The sequence below is a fragment of the Falco peregrinus genome, chromosome 7 (genome assembly GCF_023634155.1).
Source record: "Falco peregrinus isolate bFalPer1 chromosome 7, bFalPer1.pri, whole genome shotgun sequence".
Classification (NCBI taxonomy): domain Eukaryota; kingdom Metazoa; phylum Chordata; class Aves; order Falconiformes; family Falconidae; genus Falco; species Falco peregrinus.
Window position 1 is genome coordinate 62963775 of NC_073727.1, and position 25852 is coordinate 62989626.

A 25852-nucleotide genomic window follows, 5' to 3' on the forward strand; every position below is an offset into this window, starting at 1 on the left:
TAGAATAAACACCTTTTATATTATCTGAGCTATCTGCTTTGCAGGGGGAAATCTGGCACCGTTTTTCTTGCAGTGATCACTTATAAAACTAAACAAGCATGTCTGAGATCTGTTACGGTTCTGAAGCTGAGGCACAGTGCCTCTGGGGCTGAGGAGCCCCAAGCAAATGAACAGCATAAGCCAGACATCAAATACTGCTCGAAGTTGGTCTGAAATGCAAGAACCATTCCCACAGGTGTGGAAGATCATTTTACTAAAACACCTCAAGTGTCAGATCCATCACTGGTGCCTTCTGCCTTGGGCTGCAGAAGAACAGACAAAAGGATTTAGCCCACAGGGACCTTGTGAGCATCATGTTAAGAAAGGCTTTGCTTGGAAACACTGCTTTATAGTGATGGTGGTCAAACACCGGCATAGGTTGCCCAGAGAAACTGTGAAGCCTCCATCCTTGGAGATACTGAAAATCCAGCTGGACACGGTCCTGAGCAATCTGCTCTACCTGAGCCTGCTTGAGCAGGGAGCGTGGACTGGACGATTTCTAAAGGTCCCTACCAACCTCAGCCATTCTGTGAAATAGCCTCAATATCCTTTTTTCTATGGTCAGGTGAAGACAAGAGCCATGAGGAGGTCCTGCTCCTCTGGGGCAATTCAGCAACTGTGGTGCCTTGTTCTGAGGCTGTATTTTTTAAAGTTTGATACTTGTATTAAAAAAACAAACAAAACCCACAGGTAGTCCAAATAAAAGCCTCAGTCACTAAAGATCTGTGCTGCCACACTTCAGAAACGCACCCTCGAGGAGAAATGTTCTGAGGTCTGGTAGCACCATTGCTCACCAACTCAGTCAATGCACAGATGTATTTAAGAAGACTCCAGTTCCTGCGGACCAAGCTACAAGAGGGAGCTGGGTTCTCGGGCACCCCAACTAGCAACAAATGTCTAGCGGTAAGAAAAGATCATGTAGCAAACAAGCTGCAAAACGGGATTATAATGACATCTTCCACACCGTGCTTTGCCCAGGGCTGGTCAACAGGTCTGATCTGAACTGGGAGGGGAAATGTGCAATTACATGGGCCTGGGATGGATAATGAACCCTGGACTAAAGGGCAGATTTTGTTACATGTTTTAATGCCAGTATCCTAAGCAACCAGTGTTGCAAGAGAGAAAGCACAGGATATACAAATACGTTGCTATAGATATCTGGTCCTGCCTGGTAAACTCATGCGAATTTCTTTCCTGCCCTGTGGCAAAAGCAGCCCCGATGCTCGTGTACCAGCTAACCGCAGCACCTGCTCCGTCTTCCCAAGCCATAAACTCAGGGCCACAAGCAGCAGCTTCTGATAAAGTCTGAAATGCAACAAGGAATATCTTCACCTCCTGAAAAGCTAATAAAGTAAGTAGCGAGACAAAAGAGAAATCTCAATGGATAATGCGGCAAAAAACTGAAACCCGGCAGAAACGCTGTGGGGTTTGAGATGCGAAAGGCTGGAGCCAAAAGGAGCTGAAGCTCCTTCTCCTGCTGCCTTTGGGGAAACAGAAAGAGAAATGAAACCTGACAAGCGAAGAACCCACCACACTAAATAAATAAATGGGCTTTTAAAAGTTTTCACTTCCAATGACTAATCACGCTTTTCTTTGAATAAGTAACATTGCTTACTTCCAACTTATTTTCAAGTTGAATGCTTTTCAGAAACTTATTAAAAAAAAGTAGGTGAAGGGGAAGGACCACCCCCTGTATCACCCACACGTTCAGCTCCAGAAAACTCAGTAACAATTCAGGTACATATAGTGAACATCCTTCTGAAATGCGCAGTGAGTCGGTAACGGACCTTGAGCCACCTTACTTTGGAATTTTACCCATGAACACGTACCCAGGAACTCTGTGGTCTCGAAAACCCAACTCCACGTCTGGGATGAAAACCCATTATAGGTAACCTTTCCCCCCTCCCAGCTCACCAAAGCAAGTTGTAATTAAAAAGACTCCAATCCTGCAAACAGCTATGTGAGAGGAATATTTCCAGGCTGGCACATTAATTTCATGGAGTCAGGTGCAAGGGCTGAAACCTGAGAAATTCACTTACAGGTCTCTGGATTGCTCTTGCCTATTGAAGTCCCTTTACTCAGAATTATATTCCCGATTTAGAGGGAAAAATCAATTAGTCTCTGACACTGAGCATCAATGCATTAACCCAAGAACCGTTTTTCGTTCGTCTCATTGGTATGTGGTGCAGAGGCATTTGCAGATGACAGCGCAGCAGCTCCCCAGCCGCGGTAAGCACTGCGACAAGCCAGGGCACGCTGGTACCCGCTGCGCCCACCAGCACTGGCCCCCATCACCAGGAGATGAGAGTTTGCCATCGAGGGCATGGTTATAAATTCATTGCAAAGAAACCAAAGAACCACAAAACACCCCCAAACACTCACAAATTGCTGCTAACGAGGAAAAAAAATCAGACCTGTGGTGGGACCAGAAAAGTGGCAGTTTCTTGGGAAGCTCTCCGTAATATTCCCCTGCTCAGGGAGGAGAGCTTATTACTGTAAAGGGCAAATATTCCCAATGCAAATAAGAAAAGCACAGAAATACTTTGAGTAAATTAGGAAATTGAATTAATTTGGGTGGGAGCAGATCAGGCAGCAACACAGCTTGCGACTGCAGACAGGAAAAGAAAATCATGAGTGGATTTTCCTTGTCGCCTCCCTTTGCCTCTTCCTTTTTTTTTTTTTTTTTCCCCCTAAAATGAAACCAAGGGAGGAGCAGCCAGCCCTATTTTGTCTTCAGATGCTGTGCAAAGTTGGCAAGGCTTAAAATAAAAAAAAAAATGGTTTGTTTACACAATATTACAGAGCAAGGAAAACATGTCAGCACAATGTCTTAGCACACAAGGTCTTTTTCTCAGAAGGTTGGGTTGCATGAGGAAAAGCCCAAATCATGTTCACCGAATACACTGTTGTGATACATAATTTTAAATAAAGCTCTGTGAGTGCAGGCCTGCAGGATAGGGGAAAATGCCTGATGGGAATGAGGAAATCAGAGAGAACATCACAACCTTTTAGAAAAAAGGGAAGTGACAAAAATCAGCACCGGGCATTATATTTTTAACGTAATTAAACCCCCAGAGTTAGCATGGTTGGGCTCTTTTGTCATTGGGTTTCGAAAGTTTCATACCATCCATTGATTAAATTGATGAAGGCAAATCACATAATAGTTTTCTAAAGAATAATCACAGCCTTGGGAGAAAGGAAGCTGGATTAAATTCAGAACAATTAGCCAAAATACAGCAGCATCAAGAACCAGCCAGTGGCACCTGAGCAAACCTGGCAGCATCAGAGCCATTTACGTGAAGAAGATGGGGAGTTTGGGGATAATGACACTTCCTAAAAAGTCAGTGGCAGATGATAATCAGCCCTCTGCAAGACCATCCTCACTGCTAACGATGCCCCTAAATGAAAAAAAAAAAAAAATCAGAGATCTGACGCCCTTCATTTCCAGATGCAGGTACGGTGTTGGGATACAGGGGCTGGAGGAATCAAGGGGATTTCAGGGTAGCTAATTTGAAGGGAAGAGAATCGAGCTGGGTTTGCTTCCAAAGAGTGGGAAGAAACTTTTTTTTTTTTTTTTTTTTAAAGCATTATTTAGCAGAGGTATGCTTAGTAAAAAGATGCTGAAAAATGTGGGTTTGGAGATCTGTCAACTAGCTACCTTTAAGAAAAATTCACCCAACATTTATTTAGATGTTTAATTAAAAATACTGAAACACTGGAGGGGGGGGGAGGATCAACCAAAAGAGAAAGACTGTTAGTAACATTTTCATCCACTACATACACAGCTATTGCTAACAATTTCTATTACTACCTACTTTTGTGTTCCAAAAATCTCAAATCTAATATAAATTAATCTATTTTATTAATCTAGCTTTCTAAATAAGTTTGTTTGTGGTATTTTGTTATTTTTACACCCATCATAATTTTAAAATAGCACAAAAGCCACTGGTTAACTTTCTTGTAAAAATATACTCCACTAAACCAAAATTCTTCTCAAGACACTTATTTTTCCCCTTCAGTGACAACCACCAATGATAGTAACAAATTGTTTCACACCTTTGTTCTCTTGTCTGTCGAATGAAAAACGCACATTAAAAAAAATGGAAAGCAAACCTATAGTTCAACTTTTTTTTTTCTTGCAGAGGTATAAAACCCCTGTGAAATAAAAACTCTGTGAAATACCTACACAAGAACAGCATCTCACCCTTGAGGAAGGAACCTGGTTCTGCTGGATGCAGCAATTCAGGCAGCAGGAGACTAAACCTTCTGCTGGTAGGAATCAGCCCAAGCTCTATGCTAGCGGAGGATATTACTCAAGTCTTGGCGCAGGTGACTGTACCAGCCTCACAGGGCTTTTTATAAATATTTGTTTTTAAAATCAAGGAGCCAAAAGTACAGAGACTACTATCATGTGCAGGACAGCCATGTCCCCAGCACAAACCTTGGACAAGAGCATCACACGAGGACCATGATGCGAGATCAGGGCCACCACAAGCCTTCGTGCCTTGAGAACACACCACCAAACACCTTGTATTGAATTATAACAAAGCCTGTGCTGGGATGTGGACACTCATCTGGGGCAACATCTTGCTGTCCTGCCCGGATAGCAAGGTCTGCACACGCCAAGGCCCGCCGGAGCCACTGGCTGTCCGTGGGCAACGTGTGCGAGGGCACAGGCGGGTGTTTGCCCAAGGCAGTGCCTTGGTGGTGTGAACTCCAGACCTGACGGTTGCAGGGGTGAGCAGGGCACTGGCGTTCCTGTTAGGTGGATTCTGAACACAAAGTGCCATTTTCTATACCCGTTGAAGAGATAAGAAGGGCATCCTTGCTTCATCAGTGGTGATATGACAGACCATCTCTCTGGCCATGCATGATGCTCAGTGATACAAGTCATACGCCCTTTCACCTCTTACTTCAGTTCCCATTATTAAAAATGGGAGATCTCCAGAAAACAGGAGACATGGTATTACTTTGCGACTAGTCCCTACCAAATCAGTAAAAAACATGGGCAACACCCCTTCGCTGAGCTGTCAGGGACCGTGCTTGCTGCACCCTCCCCGCAGCTGAGTCCAAGGCAAGCAGAGGCTGATGCAGCAGCACAGCAGGACACTGCCAGTCCCAGACCAGGTGCTAAGTAGCTGCAACTTTTATTAATCCTCAACACTCAACAGTACGGTTTGCTTTTAAGTGCGTTCGCTATAATTACGCAGAACAGCAATATGACTGTCTGTCTCAGAGAAAGGGAGCGCTCCATATCACAGGAGACAGCTGAAGACCCCCTGACCCAGAGGCACAACGTTTTTAGGGGCACTGAGAACAACCCTATGAAAATCCTTTCCTCTGGCGTTTCTGCACAGCATTCAACACTCAAATGCAAATCATCTTGGAAACAAACCGTGCAATCCACACGCAGGCCATCACTTTTTTCATTAACCTCCACCACAGGGCTCCATCCCCAGCAACATCCACACCACATGCGCTTTTCTGAGCGCTGCGGGTGAGGGCTGCCTGGGGCCGAGCCTCTGTCAGCAGGCTGGGTAAGACAGCAAATGAAAAATCAAATCGTGCTGAATTTTTTATTTATATCTAAGCGAAGCCAGTAGTGGCCAAATGGGTGTATTTTCCTCCCGAACTGGGTATGGTAACAGGAAGGAGATGTGGTGCTTTGAAGCAGGAAGCCCCCCGACAGGCGTGGGATGAGAGCTGACCTCCACCTGAGACCACATACGGGGCACACCCCGTCCTGCAGCCCTGGTGCCGCACCAGCAAAGGGCTTGACTGGAAAAACAGGAAATTAGTGTCTTCTCTCAACAGCGATGTTGAAGGTGGACGTTCATGGGGAGAGAGGGGGACAAGGGAGAAAACCTACTCCTGATACCACCTTACGGTCTCTCTTTCATATGGCATTACCTTCATGAACTTTGTTTTAGCAAAGGCAAAAAAAACCCCACCTAATCAGTAAGGTTTTAACATATCAGGCCATGAACAAATAAGCTCTTTTGGGTCCAGCCATGCCAGGATACTGACCTCAGCCACTTTTTGATCTTTTTATTTATTACTCTGAAGAGACCCTAAGCTATACCTGGTATCAACCACTAGGCAGCTCCACTTCTAATAGGGCTACAGAAACTCCTACGAAACCCAACACTTTCAACTTCTGCATCTTTCACAAACCAAGATCCACGCTAGCCAACAGGCTGTCAGTTTGTTTCAATCTCCCTTCCCCAAGGACAGCATATCTATTTTCCTGGAAATTTTCAGCAACTTTTCTGCACAAGAAGGTATCCATGTCAACAAGACCTTTCCGTAAGTGCAACATTTGTGTAACATCAACACAATAATTTATCATTTATTTTTTCCTCTTGAGAGGAACAGGAAAAAAGTGTTTAAAGGACACAGCAGCGGTTAAAAGGAGGGCTATGCTGCTGCAGGGTGGTGCACTAATTGAAAGTTTCTGAAGTGGTGCCTTCACCTGGGGTGTGCAGACATCATCTTTCAGCACACAACCACAAGACTGCTTCCCTTCGCCTTGAAGCCTGCTAACAGCTTTTTGTGGCAGTATGTATGCCGAAAAGGAAGGGCCAGCAAATGTACCACCTTCAGGGTCAGAGGAGTCAGCTCCAAAACTGATGTAGATGTACGGAGTCACATTGGCACCAGGGAAGAAGTTCCTGCCAGAGGAAGGCGAAGCTTTATCTGCTGAAGGCAGTCTGGACCACGGAGGCACCAAGGCAGATCCTCCAGGCGATGCTCTGCCCTGGCTGAGCCTCCTGTTACAGACTCTTCTTCTCCCGTATGCAAACACAGACACGACCTGCTGCTGGACTTCCCTGAGATACACCCAGCACAACAGAAATAGTTCCACATTTCCCCCCCATCCTCTGAAGAGAGCAGGCAGTACCTTGAAAGCATTTCAGGCCCTTACATTCTTGTGGTTAACATTACTTTCTTTCGTTTCTTGACCCTTTATTGCAGAGATCATGACTTGTCAGACCGACTTTGAGATCTCCCTTAAGTTTCACAACTAAAATGCAGCAGCAAGCATCAATCGGACTCCCAAAGGAAGGTCAGCCCCCATATTTCCTCTCGGCAACACCAGCATTCCTAACTGCAGGAGGGGTGGTGAGGCAGTGTGAACAGGCATTTCTATATCCCATTGCCCAGCCCAGGATGGCACTCTTTGACGTTTTGGTGCCGAAACCTTCTGTTTTGGAAAAGGAGGGGCTGCAGCTGAGGATGATCCCGCTGAACCAGGGCGCATGGCCCCAGCGTGCTGGGTTTTGGAGCAACTCCAAGCAGGGTGGGACTGTAAGGAAGCGGACAAAAGCTTTGGATAGAGATCTACGGGGAGGAAGCGCTTCCTACTTCCTATACTCCACAGAAAGGACAAGGGCTTTAAATAACCCTCCTCCCAAGGCCTGCTGAAGACCAAAAGGGTTGCCGCTGGAAGAAAGTCTGGTCTGGCTGGGACCCTGCTGAAGGCTGCCGGGGCTCTCCCACGGGATGTGGCCACCCCGCTGCAGTTCCCACCACGCTGGTGGGAAGGGGAAGGCTGGGCTGCCCACAGTCCCATTGTGACCAGCACCATCCAGATAACAAAGCCTGTGGAAAGCCCAGGAGAGGGCTCCCAGCTCCCCCACCAAAGGTGCTGAGCCAGACTGGCCCCCTGAGAACATCTTTCGCTGAAAAAGGAAAATCAAGATGCTACATTTACACTGTGCAATGCTATCTTGACATCATGCTGTTTCTCAGCCCCATTTACTTTTTAACCCTTTCACGTATGGTCTACAGGGCTGCAGCAGCCCCTTTATTCTGACAGACAGATACACCCAACTTGCTCCATCCATCCCTCCCAGCTCATTCCCTCCCTCCCCACCTCTGCAGCCACACTGGACCTTCCTCGCCTTGCAACAGTACTGATAAGTAAATAATTGGCATTGACAAAAAAAAAAACCAACCCAGTCCTAATGAATACTGATGGAATATTGACTTCACTTGGATGTAACAGAACCAGATCCTAAATACAGTAATACATATTTGCAGACCACCCAGATCTTTCCTTGGTACAGTACTACACCAGTTACGTGTTCATTTCAATGAACATACTCAGTCTTCACACCTCTCACCTGCCCTGTTCTCCGCCCTGGGCACTGGCCCATGGGAGGAGACCTGTTTGTCATTTTTCAACCCATCCTCAGTGTGCTGGAGCACCCATTGCCTATTAATCCAACAGAAGATGACTTGTGCCGTGCCCAAGTTGCTTAAGTCTACATCTCTGATATTTATAATGGGCTGGAAGATTTAATAATGGAAAATAAGGGAGAGAAGGAAGGAACCCACAGGTCTGGAAAACATCAGACTAGACAGATTAAAAAGCAATGTGGAAAAAATATACTCCAAATTATACTCTCAAAACAAAAACAAAGATATAGGCAGGTCAGAAAGAACAGGGTTGTGCATACATTTCTGCTACCGTCTCTGGTAAGAAATGGCATTGCTTTGAAATGGGATTGAATAAACAAACATAGCCTTCCTGGAGGAAAAAATTAGTTCATGAATGGCTTTGCAAAAGGCAGTCACCCACGGGTTTGGAACAAACGTCTGTGGTTTTGACCTGCTGAAATAGTCAACAAAACTGCACTGGGTCCAAAACTGGGAGAGACAAAGTTATCAACTCCTCCCCTGTTTTACAAGGGAGTGGAAGAGTCAAAACTATTTCTCATAGCAATTATCTGCCGGGTTCTGCATTCGCTGGACAACAAAATGTGTTCAATAAATGTACTGCTGTTATAAAACTCCTGGGTTTTCTCTACTACTTCATATTATGGCAATAAAGTGAGCACTCAGTTGAGAAGGTGGCATTGTTGGGCTGAAATTAGACAAAGCGCAGTAAGAAACAGCCCGTGGCAACCCTGAATTTGCAGCCAGGGGTGAGAGGGGCAGACCTGGCTGGGTGTCAGCCCTGGAGAGGTGGCGTACCCACCATGGGCATGCACTGAAACAAAGACACTGAGTGCCACCATTCCTGAAAATTCAATTTGGCTATTATAGGTTATTTCTCTTTTTCTTGTTGCTTCCAAGCTGTCTTGGTGTCCTATAAGCCCCCGTTACTCAGCTTTGTCCTAATGGCTTCCATACAGAGCTATGCCAGCATAGATATATCCAATATACTTGCACTTTATTGCAGTCAATTAGTCATTATTCCAATATTCCTAAAGATGAGCTGCTCCTCTTGGAAATGCCACGTGTGGGCCCCAATACAGCAGACGTAGCATCACTCATTGACTTTCTTCCTGAGCTTCATCCCAAAAGCCAGCCAAGCTTTGCTCCCACCACTCCGGTCATGGGTCTCATTCCTCTACCTGCTCAAAATCATCTTCTAACTTCCAGCCCAAATGTATTTGGTGCTGCTCACTACATTTGCTCTGGTTCCAACACCGTTTTCTCTAGAACTTCCCCTCTGCTACACACATGGAAAGAGAGCCATCACTCCCACATCAGCTTTGGCTTTCCTGGCTTAACTGACCAGGCTCTTTTTGCCCTGTCTCAGACACACATTTTCCTCTCCCTGTGTCATGGAAATCCTCCTCTGCACTTAGCGCAGCGACAGCCTCCTGACGCCTGGCCACTGGGACTGCACACACCGTCCTGGATGAGGTCTCACCTCGGCACCGAGTTTCCTTATCTGCACTGGGAACTCATCCAAGAAGAGGATTTGTCTTTTCACCGTTGTGGTTTGGGTCAATCTGCTCTGCCCAGCCTCTCCTCTGCGTTTCTAGATGAGAGTTTCTCCCCCACTCAGACAGACCCCTCCACGTTTCATGCCTTTTCTGTGACTACCATCCCCAGGGTTACCCCATTCTCTCAGAACCATGCCCTGATCTTCTCACATATTAATGACAAATGGCAGTGTCATGGCATCAGGCATCTGATCTGTGCGCTCCCAAATGTGGAGCTCCAAAACTTATCTGCTGAGCAGGTTTAATCAAAGAGGTGTAAAACTCAGTGGAAAAACAATGTTAAAAAATAAGCAATCCAATGTGTTTCTGGAACATCTGCACATGTAAAACCTAGTGGCACAAGTCACACAAGGATTTTCCAGTTCCTTCTCCAGCTGTAAGTGTTGGGCAACCAAGAAGGACCACTTCTACTGCTCATCCAGTACAGGAATAGGGAATAACAGCTTATTTGTTTTATAAACAAAACAGCAGGCTTGTACAAAACCAACCAACCAAGCAAATTAACCACAGCCATAACTAGGGGAGACCACAACCACTCTCTATTTGCTGTTCAATAGGAGCTGTGTACTAGAAAACATCTTCAGCAAGTGCAGCTTCTCACAAACATGTATTTCTATTTTATCCAAAATAAAGTTCTTTTTCCTCCTGAAGGGGGAGGTTCAGATCTGGCACATCAGAGGAACAGCTGTAACAAACAGGCCATTAGGCAGTTTGCTTTGATAATAAAATACGAAAATCCCCGTTTACTAGACCAGTGGAAAAAGGTGACTGAAAATACCATTGAATGCTACAAGCTGGTTGCAGCCCCCTTGGAGCATGGGAGCCTCAGGATCTGACGCAGGGGCAGGGGAAGCAGTTCAGCAAACACGTGTTCATGCACGCTTACAGACACATGGCGCTTGCAGTCAGTGAGAGATTTGGCACTGAGAAAATCACTTTTTGTGACATCAAGGGAAGCATGCCCTTTGCTGCTTTACCCCACAGGTGTGACCATGGTAATCTGGCACAACTCCTCCCCTAGCTCCAAGCAGCGCTCGCACCAAACCAACATAGCACGACCCTCTGCAAAACAGAGAGGTGCCTTGGATTGGGTCACTGTGCAAGCAAACAGATGGGGAGAAACCATGCAAAAATGCCACAAGTTTGCCAAAACTTTGAGATATGCCATAAAAACAGATGGATATACGTTGGGGCACGCAGGTAGCTTTGGCCAGGCATAAGCCTGCTCAGCCGGACACTTGCTCTGATGGCCCATCGCTGCTGACAGGCGAGTTGTGGAAAAGCTTCAAACCCCTACATGCCTTGGCACGCCACTGAATAAAATTTGTGTGTGCATGAATCCCCCAGATTGACTTTTCCTATGAAAAGCCACTGTTTCTCAACTGAAACTGCTCTTTCCAGCAGGGAGGGGAGCTGCAGCAGCACGTCTCTCCAGGCTGCACCATGCAGCCGCAGGGGCTGCCAGGAGCACTGCAGGCACGGCTTACAGAGCTCCTCTACAACAGAGCACCACTCTCTACCCACAAATAACCCCACTAAAACACATCCAATTTCTTAATGCTGCTGTTGCAGCCAGCATTTCCAAGCCCGCACTTTCCTGGAGTGCACCACAGCATGCACACACTCCAGCCTGTGCGTGCTACGTTTAACATGAGCAGCCTGGTTTCATGCATCCATACAAGCAGTGGGAGCTACCATTTCTTTATCAGAGCACATCTTAGGCTGGTACATGTTAAAGTTAACCAGCGGTGAAGCCTGCTGCTGCAGCTCTGTGAGGGGAATTGCATCTGCCGGCAGCTGCCCCAGCCCAAAAGCAGGATGCTGGAGGGCTCCTGCTGCGATGCGAAGTGGCAGCTGAGATCTGGCCTCCGCTGTGCCAGGCACCATGCACGGGGCTAAAAAGAGCTTCTTGTTGTGCCAAAAAGTGGATAATTTAAGAAGAAAGGCAGCTGACAGGATTTCCCTGCTTTGCCAAGCAGCTGGCTGGAGAAACACGTCTTGCAGCAGCCACACCGCCCTGCATCGACGAGGTGGAGGGTCCTTTCAAATCACTCTTGGGCAGGTCAAGGAGAGGGGCTGGGGATAAAGCTGCCTGATAAACAGCAACATTTAGCAAGCCTAAAAAAAAAATAATCTGCTTCCTCTCCTTCAAAAAGGTTGCAGACCTCCTACTGTTGCCTCCCAGCCCATAAAATATCATTAAATTTACCGTGACTGAAAATATTAGATGCCTCACGCCTTAAATTTGAAGCACATTTTTTCCATTCAGACACAGGAATTTTGCTTACCTTCATCAAGCAGCAGTGCCAACAGTTGTTCAAGTACAGTATGACGATCATTCTTTGCCAGTAAACAAATGCAGATTTTGGTACCAGATCTCACAGGAACAATCACAGAATCACAGAATGGTTTGGGTTGGAAGGGACCTTTAAAGACCATCTAGTTCCAACCCCCTGCCATGGGCAGGGACACCTTCCACCAGACCATGTTGCTCAGAGCCCCATCCAGCCTGGCCTTGGACACTTCCAGGGATGGGGCATCCACAGCTTCTCCGGGCAACCTGTGCCGGTGCCTCACCACCCTCACAGTGAAGAATTTCTTCCTTATGTCCAACCTAAACCTGCCCTCTTTCAGTCTAAAACCTTTGCCCTTTGTCCTGTCACTACAGGCCCTGGTAAAATCTCTCTCCTCCTTTTTTGTAACCCCCTTTATATATTGAAAGGCCACAAGATCTCCCTGGAGCCTTTTCTCCAGGCCGAACAGCCCCAACTCCCTCAGCCTGTGCTCACAGGAGAGCTGCTCCAGCCCCCTGACCATGTCTGTGGCCTCCTCCGGACCCGCTCCGACAGGTCCATGTCTCCCCTGTGCTGAGGGCCCCAGAGCTGGACCCGGCGCTGCAGGGGGGTCTCGCCGGAGCGGAGTGGAGGGGCGGAATGCCCTCCCTCGCCCTGCTGCCCACGCTGCTTCTTGTGCAGCCCACAACAACTGGCTTCCTGGGCTGTGAGTGCACATTGCCAGGTCATGTCCAGCTTCTCATCCACCAGTACCCCCAAGTCCTTCTCAATCCCTTTATTCCCAGCTTTATTGATACTGGGGATTGCCCTGATCCAGGTGGACTTGGCCTTGTTGAAACTCATGAGGTCTGCATGGGCCCACTCCTCCAGCCTGTCAAGGTCCCTCTGGATGGCATCCCATCCCTCAAATGCATCAACTGCACCGCTCAGCTCAGTGTCATCTGCAAACTGGCTAAGGGAGCACTCAGTCCCGCTGTCTATGGCATAAGTACGTTAAATACATGACAACATCTCACAAGGAAAAGCCAAGCTGAGGAATGCCAGCACGGACCGAGCAATTCCACATGTGGGACTGAAGAATGTATGCACAGTTAAGCTGGACCACGATTTCTAGAAACTGTATTTATGTGCTTTATTGATTTGTATTTAATGAACTAAAACCCTAAGTGCCAAACTGAAGGCTCAGTGACAATTCATACTAAACAAATTAGCTACTCAGATCATTAAAACACTTGAGAGCTGCTTTACTTCCTTCTGTTTATGCTCCACTAATCTCTCCACTCTCTCAGTCTGATAAAGTAATTAAAAAAAAATCCATTCCACTTTCAGTTTCTGACCAGAGAAAGCATCATGAGTTTACAAGCTACTGGGATTTTTTAAAATGAGAAATATTATTTCCCATATACTTTCAGTAAATAATCCCAGTGAGTTTAGGGGTATCAAAGAGATCTGCAAAATTAAATAGGCAAGAATGTAAACCTAGTGTCTCTGCTTCGGAATACTCCCAGCCTCACCTAAGGAGTGACTTGGCTGGAAAGTTATTTATCGAAACAAAGAGGCCAAGTGACGCACGAGTGCCAAAGACACGGCAAGGACAGCAGGGAGGGTAATGCCTAAGTCAGTTATGCAAGTGGGGAAGCACAGGGTGAAAGGACGGCAGGACTCTGCGGGACACACGGCAGCCAGGCTCGGAAAGCTCATAAAGAGCTTTGGCAGGAACTGGCCGCGCCGCCGGCGATGGTGAAGCCAGGCTCCAGCAGCACGGGCAGCGGGACCCCTCGCCTGGCACGCCGTGCAGCAGGGCAAAGCGCCCAGCCGTTTGCTGCCGAGCTTTGTGCTCACCAGGCACACGCACCGAGCCCACGGGATGCTGAGGAAAACAACAAAAGAGCTTTGATGCTTTCTCTGCCATCTATTCCGATTTTTAATGCTGGGTTGGTTGTTTTTTCTGGGTTTGCTGCTGAAGTGCCCACGGACAATGAGACTACTGAGCATTTACTACAGCTTGAGATTAGTTTGGGTTTCAGTTTCTGCTGAGCCAGCTCATTTCCTTCCACATTCTTACAGGAACAGATGCTAAAATATAAACAGGCAGTCATCACCATAAAAGCAGAAAAAGGAAGATTCTTCATATAACAGCAGTTAAAATTATTCTTTTTTACAGCTTTAGTCAGAACCATTCAATAGCTTGTTCCTGTCTAATTACGTTACATTAAAGAGCAAAGGAGCTATTATTTTGTCTTTTCTTTAATAACAAAAAAATCCCACATCAACACCTCAAAATATCAAAACCCAAACCAACCAACAACAAAACTGGCCAAACTGGCCAGATTAAAAGGAGTCAAAGAGGAGCTAAATAGAAAAATTACTTTTGTCTCCTCCCATCACACATGACTGCAGTGCTGCCTTCAGACACCAAATTCAATTCTTGCAACAATTAGTCGCAAAATTCAAGGTGAGTTGAAACCGCCAGATACACCAAAAAGTATCCGTGCACTATAACCGGTTCCTCCCCCCCGGGGGAAAATGAAGCAGATGAATAACCCACAGTTAATAACAAGCAGCTAGCCATCCCTGGGCTGTGACGTCAGCAAGGACGAGGCGATGGCAGCCCTTGTTTAAACACCAGGCCCTCGTGCCACGACTCAGGTCAATGCAGGAGCATCTCTTCCCCAGGTGCTTTGGTAGCCAGCAGCAGCAGCCCAGCATCCCCAGTGCTGTGTCCAGTGCTGGGCTCCCCAGTTCAGGAGGGAACTACTGGAGAGGGCCCAGCGGAGGGCATCGAGGATGCTGAGGGGAGTGGAGCATCTCCCTTGTGAGGGAAGGCTGAGAGAGCTGGGCCTGTTCAGCCTGGAGAAGGGAAGACTGAGAGGGGACCTTACCAATGCCTGCAGATGTCTGAAGGGCGAGTGCCAAGAGGATGGGGCCGGGCTCTTGTCAGTGGTGCCCAGCGACAGGACAAGGGGCAACGGGCACAAACTGCAACACAGGCAGTTCCACCTGAATATGAGGAAGAACTTCTGTACTGGGAGGGTGCCAGAGCCCTGGCACAGGCTGCCCAGAGAGGCTGTGGGGTCTCCTTCTCTGGAGACCTTCAAAACCCACCTGGATGTGCCTCTGTGCAATCTGCTTTAGGGGAACCTGCTTTAGCAGGGGGTTGGACTAGATGATCTCCAGAGGTGCCTTCCAACCCTGACCATTCTGTGATTCTGTGATCAGAGCCCTGCTCCACCACACCAGCCACCTTTGTCTTTCCAACCACAATTACTCCCTTCGTGATTACTCATGCAAAACTGCCTACAGTCTTCTGGAAACTAAACTGCACCCACCAACTTTATCCCTCTCAGAAAATCCCCACATACGGCAAGGTGCTCCCCCCTGCAGCTCTGCTGTTCAGATGTTTTGCCAGCTAGATGGGCAATCTGCAACTCCTCCAGGCACTTTTTAAAGTACCTTTTACATACAGATATAATATCCATCATCCACTAATGCTTTTAAAATGTTGGATGCTTCTCATCGGCTGCCCCAGATAGGCAACTCACCACTTGGCAAGCCTGTACCTCCTCAGTGCCACTTTGCCAGCCCACTGCTGAACCTGCAAATGCCATCTCCTCTGGTTGGGGGAAAAACACATTCATACAGGTCAGAAAACAGAAATCATGAAAGACTGAAACCACTGATTCCCCCATCAGGCTGCTTCATTGCTCAGCACAAATTTTTCCAGGTTGCTAAAACTCTGAGAACTAACAAGCTATGAAGTATAAACATGCAATGTAAATATACAGGCAATATATATCTCAGTAGGACTAATGACAAGAAATCACTGATAAAACTTAGGAAGACTTTCAGAGAAATCCTTCCAAATCATCAGCTTCTGGATTTGAGACAAGTGAAGTAGGTTCATGGAGGTAAAAACAAGGTTCATGGAGGTTCACGGAGTAAAACAGATTTAGCTCACATGGAGAAGAAAGTAAAGGTCCCTGCTGGCAGCTCAGGTCAGAACCAGGCTCTGCAGTATCTTACTGACCACAAGCTAGTGGAGTTTCAATCCTGCCTGTAAAGAGCAGAGAAAACGATGCAACTTCCTATTGCCTTTGTCAGTTTATTCATAAACACTTTAGTATTACGTACATTTTGACCACCTGTGCATCCCCTGCACAATATCATTAAGGTGTTGTTTGTTTGTTTGTTTGTTTGTTTTTTAAAAAAAGGCCCAACATATTGGGAAACGTAGCATCCTAAATGAAAAAATAAGCTCCCAGGGCAGCTCTTGACAAACACAGGATTTAGGATTTAAAGCCAACCACCCTCCCCATCACCAAAACGCTCAGCACCGATGGAGGACCTACGTGTTCGCACCACAACATATATTTACGGGCACAGAGGGACTTCACGCAGCCACCCCACGCAGCCAGACACCCACAGGGTGCCTACAGACTGACTGACGGCAGCGTGACTCCCTGCACCCAGCCAGGTGCTGCTGCATGCCACCAGCAACCTCCCCCCCGGCCACCCACTGCATGCCCCCTCACCTTGCCCCTCTGGCCCCCGCCGGCTCAGCAGCGGGGTTCCCTGGGCCAGCCCCACTGCCCCATCCCTCCAGCTGCTCCATTACAGCCCCACGTGAACCAGGAAGTGGATGCAAGCCAGCAGTTTATTTTTAGATGACTTTTTTTTCTTAAATACGAAATGAAAACACATGCACAAACCATGTGTTCACCCTCACTCTATCCAGTGACGAGTTTTACATTTTACATCCTTCCAACACTTAGAAATTCCTGGGTGGTGATGGAGAACAGATGTCACCATATCACCCCATACGTTTTCATTATCCCCCCTCAGCATCCTCATTCCTATGCAGGCAAAATAGAAGTCTCACAAACACTGAATTAAGTCTCTCCACAAAGCAGGCAAAGCCTGAAGAGAGAGCTTGGAGGGGGAACGCACCCTTAGCACTGCTACAGCATAAAAGCAGGCAGGTGGCTTCACTCTCAGCTCATCTCCCTCTTTCCCTCCTCCCCAAAAGACATCCAGGCTCAGAACATCCATCCAGGAGAACCAGCAGAAGATGCAGGTCACATCTCCAAAGCTTTGCTGCATATGTTTCAGAGAAGGAAGAGTTAGCGTGGGATTATTTGTCCCTTCCCGTGAGTTCAAACACTGTTTAGAATCTCTACTAGCCAGGAGTTGGCTGTTGTCTCTTCTGCAGCTCCTCAGACACCATTACTTACAGTATCTTTAGTACATAGTTATATTAGTATAGATAAATAAGATATGGGGGTCTTATGAGACACCCCAAACTTTAGTTTCAGAGGCGCAGGCAGGTAGAAAGGGTTGAAGGGTTTCCAAGCAGCTGATGGTTTTGCAGTCAACAGCTCCCCAGGTCAAATTTTTGGAGCTAGGAGACTACCATGCTGGTCACCCATCTACCGTGGGAATTTCTGGTACAGCACTTAAGTTTCCCTCAAAGGTAAAATAAAGATAAAAAATTGAAAGATCCCCCTAGTTTTCCAAAATGTGTCTATTGGAAATTCACAGATCTTTCTTCAAAAAAAAAAGGGGGCACTAGGTCAGCACACACATATGCACACCTGTAGGAGCAAGACTTCTGCATCAAAGAGAAGAAAACCTTCAAGGAGCAAATACATTTACGCAAGACCCAATTTGTGCCCACAGCCTGACGTAGCTACATATTCAGGCTCTAATGTCAAAATTATCTGCTTCAACCTCTGTTCAAAGAGAAGCCCTATGACAGTGGAGGGCCACTTAGATGTGAACATTATTAATACAGAAATTTCTGTTTCAGAGCTTTGAAAACCCTAATTAATCACAGCATGGGGTTTATGAGTGATCGTTTGCAAATGCCACACCACCTCCGTGCCACTCTGACATCACCGGCGATGCCTCATCCCAGGCAGAAAAACGCCCTCACTGCTTGCTGGACACCATGATGCTTAGACAACAAGTGTAAGCTCTCATTTTGATGGAATCAAACTTGAAAGATAAAGTGAAGCCACTTGAAATCATAAGAAGGTATCTGCCTCAGTTTTAGCATATCACTACTGATTTTTACCTCCAAGACAAGCAAAATTTGGTGGGTATACCACACAGCAGCTCAGGGATGGACTGGACAGCTTCAAGCAGTACGAGACTTGGAAGACAAAAGCTTTGCTCCACAACTCCAACAATAATAAGATGTTTATGAACATAAAAAGGTGGAGGCTAAGACAGCTGGGTCACTCCAAGCAGTCAGTGGTCCTCTGCACTAGGATGAAAAGTTAATTCAATGCAGCCTTGCAGAAGCCTTAATTTATTCAAAAATCTTTTGGAAAGGCTGGCAAATACTTTTCTGTGTTTTAAGAAACAGAGCTGACATGGAACATCTTTTCCCAGTCCAACCCAATGAACACATGGTAAGAGACAGGCCGGCTTTAGGACAGCAGGTTACGTTAGCCAACAACCATCCCTTGCTTCACTCTCACTCAGCCCTCCTGGCCCGCCTCAACCAGCCAGACTGGGTTTTCAAAGCAGGTCAGCGCACTGGGGTGCCCAGAAGGGACCAAAGCCAGCTGCATGCTGACATGCGGATCAGGCATGCTGCAGCCCAGAACCACCTTGGCCAAGCAACTAACTCATCCTGTCCTCGATGGAGGCTTGACCTCTTTTGGGGATGCCAAATGGGGATGCAAGCAGCACTGCTCTGCTGCCCCAAACCACCTCACCTCATGTGCTGCTGGTAGTGGCATCCTGAACGCATCACCACAGAGGGCAAAGCTTTCCACGCCTCTGCTTGCCTTATTGCCAGAAAATTTTCCTACACTGTTCACAAAAAACTAAATATTTTGTGGCAATTAAAAAAAACCAGAAAAGCATACTGGTGAGAAGAGCCCTAAGCTTTTGCTACACTGGAGGCATTTTACAAAAATATCACTGTAAGGCAGCAGGTGTCATTAGCCACCTTGTCCATGTTTTATCCAACTGCGTACAGCACCCATTCAACACTCCCCAGCAACACACCAAGGTGTCTGGTGCCACATTTAAGTAACCCCCTGCTTAAAAAAATGATTTTATGCAGAATGACAGGGAGGTGCATTTGCTGGGCAAAAAGGGAAGCCTTATGCTGTACCCGTGAAGGAGACTTGACTTTAAAGCTACTTAACTAATGAACAACACTGCAAGGAGCAGCATGCTTACTTCTAGGAAGCATCACAGAAGCACCACAGTCAGCTATGATCTATTTCCTTGCTCTGCAGAAGCAGCACCTTCCCCTTCCTGCTGCCCAGGGCTTTGCCACACCACTTTGCTGATGGGCTGGATTTGAAACTACAGTGAAATCAGCCTCCTGCTCCCTTCCCACACGAGACCACCCATAGCAAGGCAGCTCCTTCTCGGCTCTCCACCAGGGTGGGCACAGAGACCCACTGATACCCACACCCCAGACTTCCAGCAGCTGTGAGCAGCACCAGTGGGCTCCAACAGGCTGCCAGCCCCGTCCAAGGAATGCTGGCGCAGAACCCCCACGCCAAACACGGGCAAGTTGCCAAGGGAAAGGCATTTAAGAGTCACGATCCCACCTTTCCAACCTCCAAAGAAGCCTACACAATTCTCCAGCAGCCTATTGGACTGTGCTTACTGCTGCATCCTTCACTTTACAGGTCCAACATATACCAGAGAGCTAGCAGTTCTCAGCTAATCAGATTTCCGTGCAGACTGACAAATGGCTCCTAATAAGAATGTAAAAACTCCATAAAATAAACAGCCCCTGTAATCAACTTGCTCGATGTAATGCAGTAAGCATGCAGAAAGCTCGCAGGCTTCATTAACTCATTTGATTGCACTTTGCGGCAGCATCCTGGGGGGCTGGCGGTGGCACCCCAGCCCAGGCTGGCTGCAGGAAGGCGCATGTTCTCGCTGGTCTTTGCTCTTTGTGCTCCACTAACACTGTGTTACTTTAAAACTGAATTCGTGGCAATTCCTAGACGTACCACTAGCGTGCTCACCAAATGCCACAGCTTAACACCAGACGGTGAACACACGCTCACAAAGGACGCCCTCGCCCCACCACCGGACCACCCCAAACTGGAAACTTCTTACAGGCATGTCCTTCCTACCTCCCCAGCCAGACCCAAAACGCATGAACTGACATCATGGACAGGGTGCATCAATCATCCTTCCCATGAAGACCAAGCACATCTCCTTGCTACCTTGCCCCTGCAGCTGTCACATTCGGTCCCTCCAAACTCCAGATCCTATGCACTTTACCTCAAAACATTTCAGAAAGCTCACTCATCACTGAGAAGAGCTTCAGAAGCCTAATGATATCACTGACATAGATACAGTGTCCCTCCTCCTTCCCACCACAGCGCTCGCAGTGACAGCAGGGCACTGCACACCCCCAGAGCCAAACTGCTGAAGCCAGTGAGCCAGGAGAGGAGCAGATGCTGTACAGAGAGGCAGGCGGAAAGTCATGACCTCCTCCTCCATGATGGTCTTCAGATGGCCTTAGAAGATGACCAGGATTTCTAGCTAAAACACTGGTACTTTTGGAGGTCTGCCACCCCAGCTGCTGAGCAGGTAAAGGGGTCGGCGAATCTGCCATGGTCCCCACTTAGGTGTAAGAGAAAAGCCCTGTGCACACAATACTCTTACTGCAGCTATAAATAGCTGTCTCTGAACCAAAGTTGTACACATTGTACTGACACTCCTTACTTAATAGGATTTGCCAGGGAGCCCAAACTAGCTCTGGCTGCTGCAGGGCAGCCTTGCAATTTTCGCAACACGTGCATACCGTATGGTGCTATGACCTGGGGGGGGTGGCGGGCACAGGAATAATCCCCATGTTTTCAGTGCCCTGGTCACGCTAAGGCAGCAGGAGACTCTGAGAAATTCCTGAAGGGTTGCAATGCGTTTCCATGCACAGCACAATGGGGAGAAAACTTCCAGGCTGATGTTTGGATGTAACAAGCTTATCCCACAGCTGTATTTCAGAAGCTTGTTTCTCCTACAAATGGTGTTTCTTTCTCCTTTGTATTAATCATTTTTTATAGTGGTAGAATAAGACAAAAACTGATGCTCTAATAAAACACAGTACCATTTATAGAGTGTCAAATAATGTAAAATACCAGATTCTTTTCCTACTCAAGTTTATCATGTTATCTCACCTCCTGTAAATAAACTAATTCAGTTCTCCCACTGTCAGTATTGTATTCAAACAAATGTGTAAGATAAGAATTTTAATATCACTTATCTTTTTTCCTCCTAAAGAAATCCCACCTTGTTTAGGTTACCACCTTTTAACCCTAGATGCTGACCTGAGCACTGTTAACCAAATAAACAGTTACCGTATCAATCCCACCCCACCACCTTTGCCTTTGTGTTGTTTCACAGCCTGCCGGTGCTGCTGGGAATCGGGTCCAGCTTGTGCCTTGACCCTGTGAACATGCACAAGATGTACCCCCTGCCCTGGGTCCCGAGGCTGGGCTCTGCTGCCCAGGCACCTCTGCGGGATCGCTTCACCTAGCCCTGCCCCGTGTTCCATCATCTGCCTTCCAGAAGCGAACACCCATTGCTTCCATCACCTGACAGAATACTCAAAAACCTTGTCCACTCATCTGCTGTGGGGAAAACTAATACTGACACTTCCATCCCCAAAATGACAAAGCGCCAAGGTTATTTGTAAGTCAGAAGTAAGCAGCCAGTCTCCTGACTGCGCAGCCACCTACCCAACCTTGCCCTTGAGCATCACCCTGGCACCCTGAGGCTTGAGCCACAGAGCAGGAGACAGCAAGACTTTATGTTGTACAGATGCAGAATGAAAAGGTGCCTTCTGGTACCTTATCACATCATCCCCATCATCACTGCCTCACAGGCAACAATCCTAAGAAAGGAATGAAGCAGGAGTTTCATACTGCGTATTCCCTACCAGCCTCAGCTTCCTTCAACTCCTGCGTGACCACAAGCAGCACAGAAATCATGCAGGACAATTGCAAACACTCATCATCCATGTGCTAAGTATTGCAGGTCACTGACCTGACTTGCCCAGGACGAGCTCTCCAGTGGGCTTGTCGCTCCAGGCACACTGTGTCTCCAAGGCTTAGGGATGCAGTCTCTCTGTGCAGCACTTCTGTGTTTTTTCTGGGATGAGGGTTGGCTATTGGGAACACTGGGAATTTGTAACCCAAGAATAATAAAGTTGACCTCAAGCTGGTTCAATACACTATTCTGGAACTAAAGTAGCTAAAACATGATGCATAATTTTTTCCTACCACAGTTTTAACTGTTATGGAAAATGCAGTAACGAAGGAAGGGGCTGGCTCATGAGCTAACCTTACCTGTCTGCACCTCATCTGCTTCTTCAGTATGTACTGTATGCCACGGCAATGATATACATAGTGTTTGCATGGCTAAGAACCCCAGGCAGAAGTGCTTGTAAAGAGACATGTAGTTTAAAATTTCATTAAAATGGCTATAATACAATCACAAGTCACTCAATGCACTGGAGGCTGAATGTTGCTAAGGAAAATTATGAGCCTCCCCCTGCAAATTTCTTTATCTACTTGCAACAGAGAAAGAGCTGGTAGTTTAACAACATCTTTATTCAGCACATGTACTAGACCAGAATAAGGTGATCATTAAATAGTTTAAAACAAAGAAGCTCACAAAATTTAATAAGCCTCAACAAACCAAGTGGAACAGGGCTAAGAGGCTCTACCAGCTACGCCTTGCACTTAGTCCCCCCTTAGGAAACCTTCTAGAGGAGTTGCAAGGACAACCTTCCAATCAAGAGGATTGGAATCCAATCCAAGGACTATCAAGAGTTTCCACACAGCATGGATGACGGACAGGTGGTTCCTTCTGCAAAACCCGTTTTCTTTATTCTGCACAAGTGGATAGTTCAGCTCAAGGGGAAGGAAAAAAAAAAAAGGCAGAAAGGGAGGTAAGGAAAATGCTTGAATATTAGAATAGGCAAACTACTGAGCTAGAAAATCTAGATTAAATTAAGCATTCCTACAAATTTTAATAGAGAAAGGAATGGCTCCCATCTGGAAGCTAGCAAATTAACTTGGATCCTGGTTAAGAAGACAGCACCAGTGCCTGCTTCCACAAATGTAAATATCCAGCGTGCACTTGCAATCCAATCACAGGCTAAAAATACAAGACAACTCAGAGTGAAAATCTGATTTTGTCTACCATCTTAATGGGAAATAAAACAATTGCTCTCTGTAGACACAGCAATCTGGACTCATTCTTCCTGCTTGGAGAGATGCTACAAGATGTCTTTGTACCATGAAAGTCTTTCAGCTGTTTCTGATTGCAAGGCGACAGCTCACGTCTGGGGCCTGACTTTTCCCCATCATACTTTGCTTCTCCATCTCCTTTTCCATCCTGTGTCCCTGGCTGCTCCACTGTACTGTCCTCAGCTCTCCGTTTACTTAAAACATTTCATTTGGTCCTTATTATTAAGAGTATTGTGGTTCCTTGTTCCCCGAGAGGTTATTCTTTGGCCTTCCCATAACAGCTGAGGTGCTCCTGCTCTCAGTGTGCAGATGGAGAACTCAACCACAGGCAAGAACAAGGCTCAGGACTAAATTTAGCCCAGGAGAGGACAGTTTCTCTGCCAGCGGGACAAGCAGACTAGGAAGGCAATTTGGAGCAAGAGCCTGTTTTAGATGCTCCCTGGTGGTGCTTACCTCCCTCTAGGCTACAGAGAGAGCCTGGGGAGACCAGGCTTCACCTCTGAGCATCATCCCCCGGGGCTTTCTTTCAACACTAAAAAAGGAAGGAAAAGCCATTACAAGTTAATGTCATCCATATGGTTCAAGAACTGACACCACAAAGGAAGTTTTAGGGTGTTCCACCACCAGAAGGCATTCATGGAAAAAGGATGTTTCTTCATGGATGAGAGATGGCCTTCTGTGATCACAGCAGGCACAGCTGAGAGTTTTAAACTAGAGAAACAAAAAACAACCTCTAGAGACAAGAAAAATCAGCAAAATCAGTTAATTCTCACATTGGGTTTTAATAAACAGACAGGGGGGCTGGCAAATGTGGACAAACCCCCACATAATATCATCCAAACTTTGGAGAATAAAGAACATATTAACATCAACAACAGCAGTCAGATAGGATGGTAGGTAATCAGCCAGAAATCCACAGATGATGAGCAAAAACTGAGATGAAGGATTAACATACTGATACTGGGAGCCAGGGCAACACAACAGAAAAGTCAGGAAGCAGAAGGAGAAGAAATTCAGGAGGACAGCAGTCATGGCTGGCCAATGGTGCTAAGGGGTCAACACTGCTTGGGAGAAGGGGGAGCAATGGCACGGGTTGTCCTACGCTCTATAGAATTTACACAGGAGTGCAGTGTAGATTGCAAGGTCCACAGCAAGGTGAAAGTGCTAACAGGACTTATCTTACTATGGGACTGTAATTTCCCAAAATATTCAACTGGAAAAGCTACTATTAACATTAAGAGCTGACCACAGATATTCCTGGAAGAAGCAGACAGCCGTTGTAATCCTCCAGCTGCTGAGCTAAAAAAAGGGCAATACTAAATTAGACACTGTCAGTAGCTCTAAGTACTCAAATGAAAGTAACTCTGGAGGCGATCATAATCATGTAGAGGTGGTTTAGGTAGAAGAACACTCTGAAGTGAAACAAGAAATTCATCTTTTCAATTTCCCGTTAAGTTTTGAGGAACCAAAGGAACTCGGCACAGAAGTCAACCGGACAAAGTGCTCAAGGACACACTTCTAAGAAGTGTTAATTAAAACACATCTATGGCAAAGATTTTAAAAAAATAATAATTGGTACTTACCACCCCAAGCAAAGTGGGGGAGATGTCTAGGGAATGAATCCCAATCTAACTGGAGAAACCATCACCAAAAAAGGGATTTTAGGACTAAGCAGACTGCCAGTGAGGAATGGAAAGGAAGAGTTGCTGGGCAGACAGCTGTGTCACGAAGGTCAGGAAGCAAAGGGGTAAAAAGAAATTGCCAAAGTCAAGCAGAATTAGATCATGCAAATAAAAATAAAGAGCAAAGATCAAAATGTTCTTCAGTGATAAAATTAAAAACCCCCAAAAGAGTAAGGAAAGTGGCAAACTAGCAGCACTTGGCTGATGCATCTTAAAATGAAAGCAAGGGAAGGCAGAGGAGCTTTTGCTGTAACCACATCAGGATGGTGAACTGCAGATGGAAAAAAATAAAACCATTGCACTGACAAAAAAAAACCCCAAACTATTCAACAGCCTGTGAGTAAGTTAAAACTGAAAGTGGAGCCGTTTCTAGTCAGGGAGGGAGGTGAACAGCCTCTCAGCAGGGCAAGCACCCAAGAGGGGACCTGCTTGTTCGGGTTGGAAGTCTACTCCCTGCTGACTGCAACAGCACGAGATGGGGCTTTGCAATCCACATGGCTTCACGAACTGCTGTTTTGAAACATGCTGACCACCAACAGCTCACAGAGAAACTAGACAACAGGATGATGAGAGAGTTTCACAATGCGTGGAGAAAACTATCTTAAAAATAAGATTAAATGGGATTAATTGCCACCTGTAGCCTTATCTTGCAGCACCCACAGGCAAGACTGCTCTTGGTGCCCTCCTTCAGCATCTCCACATCCCTTTCCAGCCCCAGCATACCGTCAGCCCTGTCTGACCTGCTTTGGCAGGAGCTGGAGCACAGGCTCCCACACCCAGAGGTTTAGAGGAGGGGAGGGTGCTTATTTTTAAGCACAGGTCATCTGAGTCCTTTTGGAACAGGCACTAAAGCTACACGA

General features: G+C 46.7%; 1 protein-coding gene across 5 annotated transcripts in view; it reads right to left on the reverse strand.

Moving 5' to 3' along the window:
* HPCAL1 (hippocalcin like 1) overlaps positions 1 to 25852 on the reverse strand; it is a 66712-nt gene that overhangs the window by 10052 nt on the left and 30808 nt on the right. Inside the window, exon 1 of one of the 5 annotated variants that reach the window (XM_055810146.1) lies at positions 16606 to 16706. The exons of 3 other annotated variants lie outside the window; for them this stretch is intronic. The gene's annotated coding sequence lies outside the window, so the exon portion shown is untranslated. Of the gene's footprint in view, positions 1 to 16031; positions 16056 to 16605; positions 16707 to 25852 lie in introns of those variants that run through there. One more of the 5 variants, XM_055810147.1, reaches the window with a different exon arrangement.